Source organism: Anabrus simplex, chromosome 2, assembly GCF_040414725.1.
Source record: "Anabrus simplex isolate iqAnaSimp1 chromosome 2, ASM4041472v1, whole genome shotgun sequence".
NCBI classification, from domain to species: domain Eukaryota; kingdom Metazoa; phylum Arthropoda; class Insecta; order Orthoptera; family Tettigoniidae; genus Anabrus; species Anabrus simplex.
In genome coordinates, this window is record NC_090266.1 from 1,106,710,911 (window position 1) to 1,106,723,538 (window position 12,628).

General features: G+C 42.4%; 1 protein-coding gene across 1 annotated transcript in view; it reads right to left on the reverse strand.

Annotated features, from left to right (window-relative positions):
- Window positions 1-12,267, reverse strand: part of corn (cornetto) — a 552,907-nt gene extending 540,640 nt beyond the window's left edge. The window contains exon 1 of the mRNA XM_067142064.2: window positions 12,119-12,267. The gene's annotated coding sequence lies outside the window, so the exon portion shown is untranslated. The remainder of the gene's footprint in view (window positions 1-12,118) is intronic.
- Window positions 12,268-12,628: the final 361 nt, after the last annotated feature.

Sequence of the window (12,628 nt, forward strand, 5' to 3'; positions counted from 1 at the left end):
GGGGAACTACGGGAAACAACTTTCAGGATGGCTGAGGTGAGAATCGGACCACCTCTACTCATTTGACCTCCCGAGGGTAAGTGGACCCCGTTCCAGCCCTCGTACCACTTTTCAAATTTCTTGTCAGAGCTGGAAATCGAACCCGAGCTTCGGGGGTGGCAGCTAATCACACTAACCACTGCACCACAGAGGCGGACGGAAGGCTTATTACTGAACAGTAAGTACCGATAGGTAAAATGATGACTGTAATGGACCCGTTTAATTAGAACTTCGGTAAAAATAATATTACTACTACTACTACTACTACTACTACTACTACTACTACTAATAATAATAATAATAATAATAATATCTTTACGTTACGTTTCACGGTTTTTGGAGACGCTGAAATGCCAGAATTTTTTGATCGCAGTATTTTTTAATGCAAATAAATCTACAGACACGAGACTGACGTATTTGAGCACCTTCAAATACCACCGGACTGAGCCAAGACCAAGCCTCCCAAGTTGGGTTCAGAAGGCCAGCACTTTACGCAGTGCTGCACCAATCATCTTGCCGGGCTGAGTGGCTCAGACGGTTGAGGCACTGGCCTTCTGAGTCCAGTCTTGACAAGGTGCTCAAATACGTCAGCCTTGTGTCAGTAGATTTACTGGTACGTGAAGAACTCCTATGGTACTAAATTCCCGCAAATCCGCGTCTCCGAAAACCGTGAAAAGTAGTTAGTGGGACGTAAAGCCAATGACATTATTATCATCATCTTACCTGCACAGTTCCTAGGGGTATCTTACCTGGAGTTCCTCATAGGTACGTTATTAGAGCTTTCAGAGGACGCTCCGTTTCGACTACGCCGAAATATGTGGTTTTTACACGATGGTCCACCACCTGATATAAGCCGCTTACTGCGTGATCATTTGGATCAGTCCTTTGGTCTATGGCGAATAGGACGACATGGACCCATCAATTGGCCCGCCAGATCTCCAATGGATATTACGGAAGACTGGATTCGGAGAAGTGATTTTCTTTTGTTAGTTGCTTTACGTCGCACCAACACAGAGAGGTCTTATGGCGACAATCGGACAAGGAAGGCCTAGGAATGGTAAGAAAGTGGTCGTGGCCTTAATTAAGGTTCAACCCCCGCAATGCCTGGTGTGAACTTGGGAAACCACGGAAAACCATCTTCAGGGCTGCCGACATTGGGGTTCGAAGCCCCAATCTCCCGGATGCGAGCTCACAGCTGTGCGCTCCTAACCGCATGGCCAACTCGCCGGGTACAGAGAAGTGAAGCCTGCAGAGTAGTCCAGGGAGGTCACTTGAACAATTGCTACGTGTTTCACATTGGTATGTCAGATGTTACACCATTTCTGCAGCGTATTGAGTTGGGAGTTCAGTTCTCAATCGATGTAGTATTTTGAGTCTCGATAGTTCGATATTCTCATAAATCCGAGCAGAAAAATTGAAGTACCGGTAACAAAAATTATAAATCTAGAGTTTCAGTTCGCGATTGCCTTGTACGTGGCGCAAGCTGAACACAACACACGGAAGACGTGCTTGTTAAAACGCTAGATATTGACCTTGAACACAGCATGGCAGTCCTTCATTCTACACTGTACTGGTTTGGGTACATTGCGTGTGTATGTTTGATGTTTATACACAAAACCTGTTTGTCACACTTTGTCCTCTAGTGCTAACCACAATACGAAGGTACACCTGACTCATCGCAAAGAGACCTGGTTCTGGACTTACGCATACTATCCTGTAGTAAACTACTGCGAGCGATGTAGGCACGGGTGAAGTACATTTCATCTTGTTTCCTCCTACACCACGCATATTTTACTATTTTCTTCCCTGCCTTTCAGCTCCTAATGACTTGTTAATAATAATACCGGTAATGTTATTTGCTTTACGTCCCACTAACTACTCTTACTGTTTTTGGAGGCGCTGAGGTGCTGTAATTTAGTCTCGCAGGAGTTCTTTTTACGCGCCAGTAAATCTACCGACACGAGGCTGACTTATTTGAGCATCTTCGAATACCATCGGACTGAGCCAAGATCGAGCCTGCCAAGTTGGGGTCAGAAGGCCAGCGCCTCAACCGTCTGAGCCACTCTGCCCGGCAGCAAAAAATATTATTATTATTATTATTATTATTATTATTATTATTACTACCGGGCGAGTTGGCCGTGCGGTTAGAGACGCATGGCTGAGAGCTTGCATCCCGGAGATAATGGGTTCGAATCCCACTGTCGGCAGCCCAGAAGATGGTTTTCCGTGGTTTCCCATTTTCACACCAGGCAAATGCTAGGGCTGTACCTTAATTAAGGCCACGGCCGCCTCCTTCCAACTCCTAGGCCTTTGCTATCCCATCGTCCTATAAGACCTATCTGTATCGGTGCGTTGCACCGACACAGATAGGTTTTATGGCGACAGATATAAGGACTAGGATCGGGAAGGAAGCAACCGTGGTCTTAATTAAGGTACAGCCCTAGCATTTGCCTGGTGTGAACATGAAAAACCACGGAAAATCATCTTTAAAGCTGCCGACAGAGGGATTCGAAGCCAGTACATCCCGAATATTGGATACTGTTCGAACTTTAGCGACTGCTACTATCAAGCTCGGTGATGATTTAAGAGTGGATTTCTGCCGCTGGTTAATTGATCAAGCACTCAATCCAGAATTTCTGTCAAGTGTATTAGTGACACATGAGGCAATTTTTATAGAAGGAGTGTTTAATATTTAGTATACCAAGGCAACCTCTAGCACCGGCTCTCAATTAATATCTGGATGGATGCAGTGGGAAGTCTGTCTCTTTGACCAATCGTCTTTTTATTAGCGTTATTTTGCTTTACGTCCCACATACTATTTATACCGTTTTCTGAGACGCTGAGGTGACGAAATGTCATATCGCAGGAGTTCATTTACGTGCCAGTATTTCTACGACACGAGACTGACGTATGTGTGCCCCATCAAATATCATCAGACTGAACCAAGATTGAACCTGCCAAGTTGGAGGTCGGAAGATAAGGACCTCAACGGTCTCAGACACTCAGACCGGTACCAATCACCTTACTTGCATAAATTTGATCGGTGTAGCTTTCCTTATGGTGACGATGGGACGGGAAAGGGCTAGTATCGGAAAGAAAGCGATCGTGGCATTCATGACGTTACAGCCCCAGCATTTGCCTGGTGTGAACATGGAAAACCACGGTAAACCACCTTTAGGGCTGCTGACAGAGGGGTTGGAACCCACTATATCCCACTCATGAGCTGTGGAATATCCCCATTCAATAGTTTCCAGCACCGGTTCTAATTAATATCAGGATGGGTGTAGTTGGAGGTCGGTTACATCTTTTTAGTAATGTTATCTTGCTCCTGTACAGTAGATACAGTACGTTACTGGAGCTTTCAGAGGACGTGTCGCTTCGACTACGCCGAACCACGTGGATTTTACACGATGGTGCAGACATTTCCTCAACGGTAGACAGGACGATGTGGAACTATCAATTGGCCAGCCCTTATTCCAGTGGATTGTTATGCCTAGGGGGACATGAGAAACAAAGTATACCGAACTGAGGTAACCACTTCGGATGACCTCCGTGAACGTATGTTTAAGCACTAGAGGATATTCTGAACCACAGTGGTGTCTTGGCTCGAATGACAAGTTGCTTTACGTCGCACCGACACAGATAGGTATTATAGCGATGACGGGGCAGGTAAGGGTTAGGAGTGGGAAGGAAGCAACCATGGCCTTAATTAAGGTACAGCCCCAGCATTTGCCTCGTGTGAAAATGGGAAACCACGGAAAACCATCTTCAGGGCTACCGGCAGTGGGGTACGAACCCACTATCTCCCGAATACTGGATACTGGTAGCACTTAAGCGACTGCAGCTATCGAGCTCGGTGTACCAGTAAATATACCGACACGAGGCTGGCGTATTTGAGCACCTTCAAATACCACTGCACGGGGCCAGGTTCGAACATGCGAAGTTGGAGTCAAAAGGCTGGCACCTCAACCGTTTTAGCCACTCAACCAGGCAGGAAGCACGAAATGTAGGTACGTTTAATTTACTTAGTTGTATAATATGTCCATTTTTCGTTTGAAACAAAACGTTCGATGTGCTTCGATAATTCAATTCTGATTCTACTCATATGGATATCCTATGCCATGCATTTGTTCGTTGGCGCAAGGAACTGTCTTCCTTCTTCTACCCTTACGCAATGCACAACGGGGATCGTACCGCATTTCACGTCCCGGCGTGCGTATCCCAACCAATAATTATATCACACGCTCGTACAGGTCGCGCACCGACACAGGTTTTCAGGTCATTTCCATACTCACTAGACCACAGGGCTGACGACCACAGATATCCCTATCCCCTAAAGGACGTAACAGCAAATGAACCAGTATTAACGCTGAGAATTCAATATATCTCCAGGGTCCGAAATCGATAACTAGTGTTGTCTGAAACCCCTAAGACGGAAACTAAATACTAACAACAACAAACCAGTCTGGCGATAATGTAACGTAACATGTTGTAGACTGGTAGCCTTCAGCTGTTACCGTAGGTCAGTTGCTCGTAAACATAAAACCAGTTTGGCAAGTATATTACGTAACATCTCGTGGCATTGATTAGCGAGCGCTCAGCTGTCACAGTAGCTGCTCTTAACATAAACAGAACAGAAACCAGTTTGGCAGGGATGGCGCGTGACTTGCCTGTTATCAAAGGAAAGCTATTCATTCACAAAAACAAGGCATACTACCTATTCTAAAAACATCGTACCCCTTTGCTCTCGAAAATAACTTCCGAGGATTACTAAAAGTTTGATATATAGTGGTTCGTCACATCGTTCTCTATTGCTACAATAAATATCTGCACGTATACACCTAACACCCTGTATATCGTCGTCGTGGCTCGAAATACCGCCATACGACAATGTTACTGATCCACAGCACATGTATCGCTTAGAACGAAATGAAATGGCGTATGGCTGTTAGTGCCGGGAGTGTCCGAGGACAAGTTCGGCTCGCCAGATGCAAGTCTTTTGATTTGACATCCGTCGGCGACCTGCGTGTGGTGATGAGGATGAAATGACGATGAAGACGACACATACACCCAGACCCCGTGCCAGCGAAATTAACCAATTAAGGTTAAAAATTCCCGACCCTGCCAGGAATCGAACCCGGGACCCCTGTGACCAAAGGCCATCACGCTAACCATTTAGCCATGGAGCCGGACGCTTAGAACGAAAATTCGTTGATATACAGTACTTCGAGCCTCCGTGGCTCAGACGGCAGCGCGTCGGCCTCTCACCGCTGGATACCGTGGTTCAAATCCCGGTCACTCCATGTGAGATTTGTGCTGGACAAAGCTGAGGCGGGACAGGTTTTTCTGCGGGAACTCCGGTTTTCCCTGTCATCTTTCATTCCAGCAACACTCTCCATTCTCAGTTCATAGCATCTATCACTCATTAATTTAAATCACTTTGGGAGTGGCGACCCCATCGTAATAACGGCCTATATCTGACTAATTCATGCCATCCCTGTCCCGGTCAGACTGGAAAACAGGTTGTAGGTTTTCATTTTCATACAGTACTTCATGCAATACAGAACCTCGTCAATGTTCAAAGCACCAGGCGAGTTGGCCGTGTGGCTGTGAGCTTGCATCCGGGAGATAGTGGGTTCGAACCCCACTGTCGGCAGCCCTGAAGATGGTTTTCCGAGGTTTCCCATTTTCACACCAGGAAAATGCTGGGGCTATACCTCAAGGCCACGGCCACTTCCTTCCCACTCCTAGCCCTTCCTATCACATCGTCGCCATAAGGTCTACCTGTCTCGGTGAGGCGTAAACAAATTGAAAAAAAATGTTATAAGCTAAAATATATCACACAGCGGTTTTTCTAGGTGCAAAGAGGATATGTTAAATTAAAAAAAAAAACACAAATGAAGGAGCCTATTTTGGAGAGTATACTGCAACATTACTAATCATAACACGTGGAATATAGATTACTAGCAGTTACCCGCGGCTTCGTTCGCGTCGATTACGTAATTTGATAGAAGTAATCGTTCCTCGGCACTGTACTAAGACATTATCTGAAAATTCCTAAAGCATAAAAACTCACCGAAAAAACAGAGTTTCATTTACCCCAGAAACTCTTTGTAAATCACGTTTGAGGTATTGCCTATTGGGGCTAAGACGACCATGCGACACAGGATTGTACATGTGAGAAACAGTGTTGTCCCAAGTCGAAAAAATATGCGTTTCATTATTTGTAAAGGAGATTCCAAATACCAAATTCCATGTCTGTGACATTTTCATTTTTTGACATAAGTATCCCCATAAGAAAATAATTCAACTTCCTTTCACCCCCCCCCCCCCCGTTACGTGCCTCTTCCGAAAACAAAAACGTACCTGTTCCTGTACTTTTAAAGGACTTTCCAAATACCAAGTTTCTTGTCTCTCACATGTTAAGTTCTTGACATATACTGTAGATACACCGGTACATATTTTTAAAATTCACCCGGTTTTTCAATTAATTTTAGCCCCTTAAATGGATTTTCCGAAAGGAAAAAAATACGCGTTTCATTATTTTTATAGGAGATTCCAAATACCAGTTTTCCCGTCTGTACATCCGTAACACCTTCAGTTTTTGAGATATAAGTATTCTCATGAAAATAATTCAAATTCTTCTTCACTTCTTTCCACCACTCTCCCCCCCTTAAGTGAACTTTCTGAAAACAAAAGGTACGTGTTTCTTTATTTTTAAAGGAAATTCAAAACACAAACTATCACGTCTGTGACAGCTTCAGTTTTTAAGATACCAGTATCCTCATGCACGGAATTCAACTCCTTCTTTACTTATTTTCAAACCCCCTTAAATCGATTTTCCCAAAACAAAAAGAAGAGTCTCTTTATTTGTAAAGGAGATTCCAAATACCAATTTTCACGTCTGTAACATCGTTTGTTTTTGAGATATAAGTATCCTCATACAACGAAATGAATTAATTTTTAAATTCATTCACGCCCTTCCGCCCATAAGTGGATTTTCCGAAGACAAAATAATAGGTATTTCTTTACTTTGAAGGAAGATTCCAAATACAAATTTTCATGTCTGTAACATCTTCAGTTTTTAAGATGTAAGTATCCTCATAAAAATAATTCAACTCCTTTTTCGCCTGTTAATTTGATCACCCCCCTCCCCCTCCCTTCCCATTAAAAATGCGCGTTTTCTTAAGTTATAAAGGAGATTCCAATACCACTTTTCACGTCTGTAACCTTCAGTTTTTGAGACATAAGTTTCTCCAAAAAAATAATTCAATTTTTTCACTTCCTTTCACTCTCCCACTTCAGTTAATTTTCCGAACACAAAAATGAAGTTACCACAAAAATACGTGTTTTATTCATAAAGAAATTTCCATATACCAATTATCACGACTGTAACATCTTCAGTTTTTGAGATGTATGTATCCTCATAAAAAGAACTGAACCCCTTTTTCACCCCACCCCCCAAGTTGAATTCCGCCCCCTCTCAGAATGCGTGTTTCTTTGTTTTTAAAGGAGATTCCAAATACCAATTTTCACGACTGTAACATCTTTAGTTTTTGAGATAAAAGTATCCTTATAAAAATAATACAATTCATTTTTCAACCCACCCCCACCAAAAAATACGTGTTCTTTAAAGGAGATTCCAAATACCAATTTTCACTTCTGGAACATCTTTAGTTTTTGAGACATAAACATCCTCATACAAAGAATTCAACTCATTTTTCAATTCCTTCGCCCCCTTTAAGTGGATTTTCCGAGAAAAAGAAATAGAAGACTCCAAATACCAATTTTCACGTCTGTAAGATCTTCAGTTTTGAGATATCATTATCCTAATGAAAAATGTCAACCCCCCTTTTCAGTCCTTCTTACTCCCCCCCCCCCTATGTGGTTTCTTCCAAAAACAAAAAATACATATTGCTTTATTTTTAAAAGATTAAAAATACCAATTTTCACGTTTGTAATATGTTAAGTTTTTGAGATGTTCTGTAGATATGCCCATTTTAAAAATTCACCCCCTTGTTATTTATGTTTCTTTACTTTTACAGGAGATTCCAAGTAGGCCTACCAGTTTTCAAGTCTGTAACATGTTAAGTGTCTGCGATATATTGTAGGCCTAGATATATATTTTTCTTATTCCACCCCGTTTGTCACTCCCGTTCACCCCCTATTCATTGGGTTTTTCAAAAACAAAAAATTACCTGTTTCTTTATTTTTAAAGGAGATTCCAAATACCACTTTTCATGTCTGTAATAGCTTAATTTTTGAGATATAAGTATCCTCATAAAAGGTATTCAACCAATTTTCCCCCTTTTTTCACCCCCCTTAATGGGATTTTGTGAAAACAAAGAAACACGTGTGTGTCTACTTTTAAAGGATATTTCAAACACCAAGTTTTACGTCTGTAAACTTCTAAGTTTTTGAGATATAGATATCCTCATTTAAAAATGTCACCCCCTTAGCGACGGAATACCCGAAAATCCTTCCTTAGTAAGCACCTACACCCTAATATAAATGGATCATCAAAATTTCATTCCTTTATGTCCAGTAGTTTTGGCTTGGAGATGATGAATGTAAGTCAGTCAATCAGGACGAGTTATTTTATATATACTGTACATAGATTTTAAAACAAGTTGCTTTACGACGCGCCGACGCAGATAGGTCTTATGGTGAAGATGGGACAGGAAAGTGCTAGGAGTGGAAACGAAGCGGCCGTGGACTTAAGGTACAGCCTGGTGTGAAAATAGAAAACCATGGAAGGAATATTGTTTTCGTGAATGCCAGTAACATTGTATCAGAATCTTATTTCATTCTATATTCTACACTGGCTTACCTCGTTATTCTCCAGCCCCTCTTTCCCAATGGGGACCTTCAGCCCATCCCACTTTCTTAATCTTCGATCGAATGAGAAATACAAGTTTCCAGCACATTTCAGAAATAAAAATTGATATTTTACGCACAAATACCTTTGTACCTTTTTTAAAAAAATGTTGGCTTTCGGTCTTAACGACCATTTAGCCAGCTACAAATTTGTATGTTTCTCATTATTAATTATGAATTGACACTTTTTTGTATGTTTCTGATTATTGCATCCGGGAGATAGTGGATTCGAACCCCAATGTCGGCAGCCCTGGAAATGGTTTTCCGTGGTTTCCCATTTTCACACCAGGCAAATGCTGGGGCTGTACTTCAATCCCACGGAAGCTTTCTTCCCACTCCTAGGGATGAATTAAACTTATACATTTAAGACGAACACAAACACCCATCTCCCGAGCCGGAGAAATTAACCAGACGAAGTTAAAATCCTCGACTCGGCCGGGAATCGATCCCGGGACCCCCGTGACGAAAGGCCAGCACGCTAACCATTTAGCCATGGAGCAGGGCCTTTGTACCTTCAGATTTTACATCAAAAACAGTGCGGTTCACATACTTACAGCCTAAAAGTAAGCAAGCCATTTGATATCACGGACCTTTAATCTTAGGTGAAATCTCACTTTTCATTTCCAAAATCTCACATGCATTAGCTAGGATTCGAACCCTCGGTTGCTAGAGATCTTAACGAACTCTTTGATGAGGAACAAGTATCGATACGGTTCTTTCACATTAAAATACCCGAAATGACATCAGTGTTGTCGGGATTCTTTTCTGTAAATTGGCACTGAAGGCATGCCTCCCGTCAATCATGCCATACAGCCGACCTCTTCCTTAATCTGTTTACCCTCCAGGGTTGGTTTTTCCCTCGGACTCAGTAAGGGATCGCACCTCTACCGCCTCAAGGGCAGTGTCCTGGGGCGTGAGACATTGGGTCGAGGGATACAACTGGGGAGAATGACCAGTACCTCGCTCAAGCAGCCTCGCCTGCTATGCTGAACAGAGGCCTTATGGGGGCATGGGAAGATTGGAAGGGACAGACAAGGAAGACGGACGGAAGCGGTCGTGGCCTTAAGTTAGGTACCATCCCGGCATTTTCCTGAAGTGGTAAACCACGGAAAACCACTTTGAGGATGGCTGAGGAGGGAATCTAACCCCCCTATACTCAGTTGACCTCACGAGGCTGAGTGGACCCCGTTCCAGCCCTCGTACCATTTTTCAAATTTCGTGGCAGAGCCGGGAATCGAACCCGGGTCTCTGGGGGGTGGGGGCAGCTAATCACACTAACCACTACACCACAGAGGCGGAAAGACCTCTTTCGCACAATTTATATCAATTTGTGCTTCATGCTTCGTGTTTTACCTCAGATTAGGTATACAAAGGTCGAAACTAGGTTCGGTTCAATTTTTGTTTGTTTGTGACCACGAGAAAGCGACAGAACTGAATTTCTCGTAACTATGCATTTAAGTTCAGGGATAGTCGATTTCTGCACTAGGCTATATATACGGAGCCATGACAGGAATTTTCAAATTTCTCCGTCAATATCTGCTGTAGAACATGGAAAAACTGCCCGGAGTAAAATTTGTGCAAAATATAAATTCCAGTATTTTATGTGGCATATACTTTTACCATACGAGGAATAATACGGGATATATTCGCAATTATTATAATTTTCATTCTCTTCCAAATATTACCGGGAATATTATTTTAAAACTCTACATAAACAGTATAGAAAATCAAATTTTACTGTGCGAACGTCTGACTCGTTGGCTGAATGGTCAGCATACTGGTCTTCGGTTCAGAGGGTCCCGGGTTCGATTCCCGGCCGGGTCGGTGGTTTTAACCTTCATTGGTTAATTACAGTGGCTCGGGGCCTGTATGTTTGCGCTGTCCCCAACAACCCTACAACTCACATAACACTATCCTCCACCACAATAACACGCAGTTACCTACACAAGCAGATGCCACCCACCTTCATCGGAGGGTCTGCCTTACAAGGGCTGCACTCTGCTAGAAATAGCCACACGAAATGATTATTATTATACTGTGCGAACTATAATTAATTGTCCGTGCGAAGTCCATCATCGGTGAGCATCAGTGACTTGTCAACAATAATATTTGTTGTTCTGTCTTTCTGCTGCCAATCTCCTCTACTGCAACTGTTCAGAAACTAACTCGTCAACGACTGTTTCCACTCTACATTAACATAACAACCTTTGCCATCCCCACCCCATAACAGTCAACACACCGGTCGTCGACTGATCAAGGGATAAGTAAGAATGAAAACATTGGGATAGAAGAGAGAAAGTGCATGAAAGTCGGAAAACAAGGGCACTCTGGGGCTCGTGAACTTAAACTGCCGGGATAGGTTGATAATTGACCAAAGGTGGTCGAAGGGAAAACAAAAGAAAGGAAAACTGCACCAGTCCATGCTTAGAATTTCATCCCCAGCTCGGGGCCCCAAGATCCTCAACCACGTCTAGAGTTCTAGGATATGAAGTGCTGAGTAGTAAGGTTACAGTTAATTTAGATATCTTGAACAGACCTAAGCAGAAACTAAAGTAAAGATGACAGCAGGCTACGTATAACTTTAAACAATCACAAACAGAATTTGAATTTTCTCGAAACATGAACGTGAAAACGATCTTGGTATTAAAGTTAAGTAACGCAGTGAAACAGATCTTGGTATTAAAGTTAAGTAACGCAGTGAAACAGAAGTGAAAAGGAGTGGGAAGCAGCAGAAGAGGCAATAACGAGCACCGGTACAGCACTATAATAGATACACGACACTAAGTGACAAGCATAACCACCCACCCTGAATAAACACCGGGTCTGTACTATAAACATAACCCTTGTGAATTATATTTATATATGAAGTGAGAGAGAATCGAGTGTATATTTAATAGTTCGCGTGCATAACGTACAGAAACGAATATACCTAACAAATGCTGTAAAAACCACACAAATAGAAATCAATATTACTTCCACTTCAGACGCTAGGGTGGAATCTCCAATGAATGTACTTGCAACGCTCGAGGAGTTGGTAAAATAGCACAAAATCTGTATACCATGATAAGCACTGCGGAAACTTTCTACACAGATTTTAAAGTTCGTTAAACCAAAGTAAACATTTGTCGTTAAGATGCTCCATAGCATTACACGACTTTTACAACGCTATTTGAACAATACATAACTAAATGTTATTGCTTACCTGACCACGATTTCTAGATTGTTTCCTCTTGCTTCTCTATCACTTATATTATAAATTTGATTATGCAGTTTTTGATAAGCTTATACATACACTAAGCATTTGAAGTAGATGTCTCATAGCACGCGACGACTAACACACACCCACTAGCACACAACCAATCACTCGCGAACACTACAAACCAGCTACAGCTTAGAGAATGAGTAAGAGGCGACTCTCAACGTTATTTTTCACTTCTGTACACAATGGCTGCCGCAAAGATTGCCGGGAATTGCATGTTAGCGCCTCTGACCGTCGTAGGGTGAACTAAAATTACCGGGCGGGCGATTTAAGTCGTTTAGCGTGTCGGGTCCCCAGGTTTTCATCCTCCCTCCAGTCTTAAATATATTCATTTATTTTCTTTTATATCTTTTTTCTTTTCTTTCTGTTCCTTTCTCTTACCTTTTTCTGAGATACTTCATTCTGAACAATGATACACCTGGAGCTTGGCCAGTGCATTATTATTATTATTAT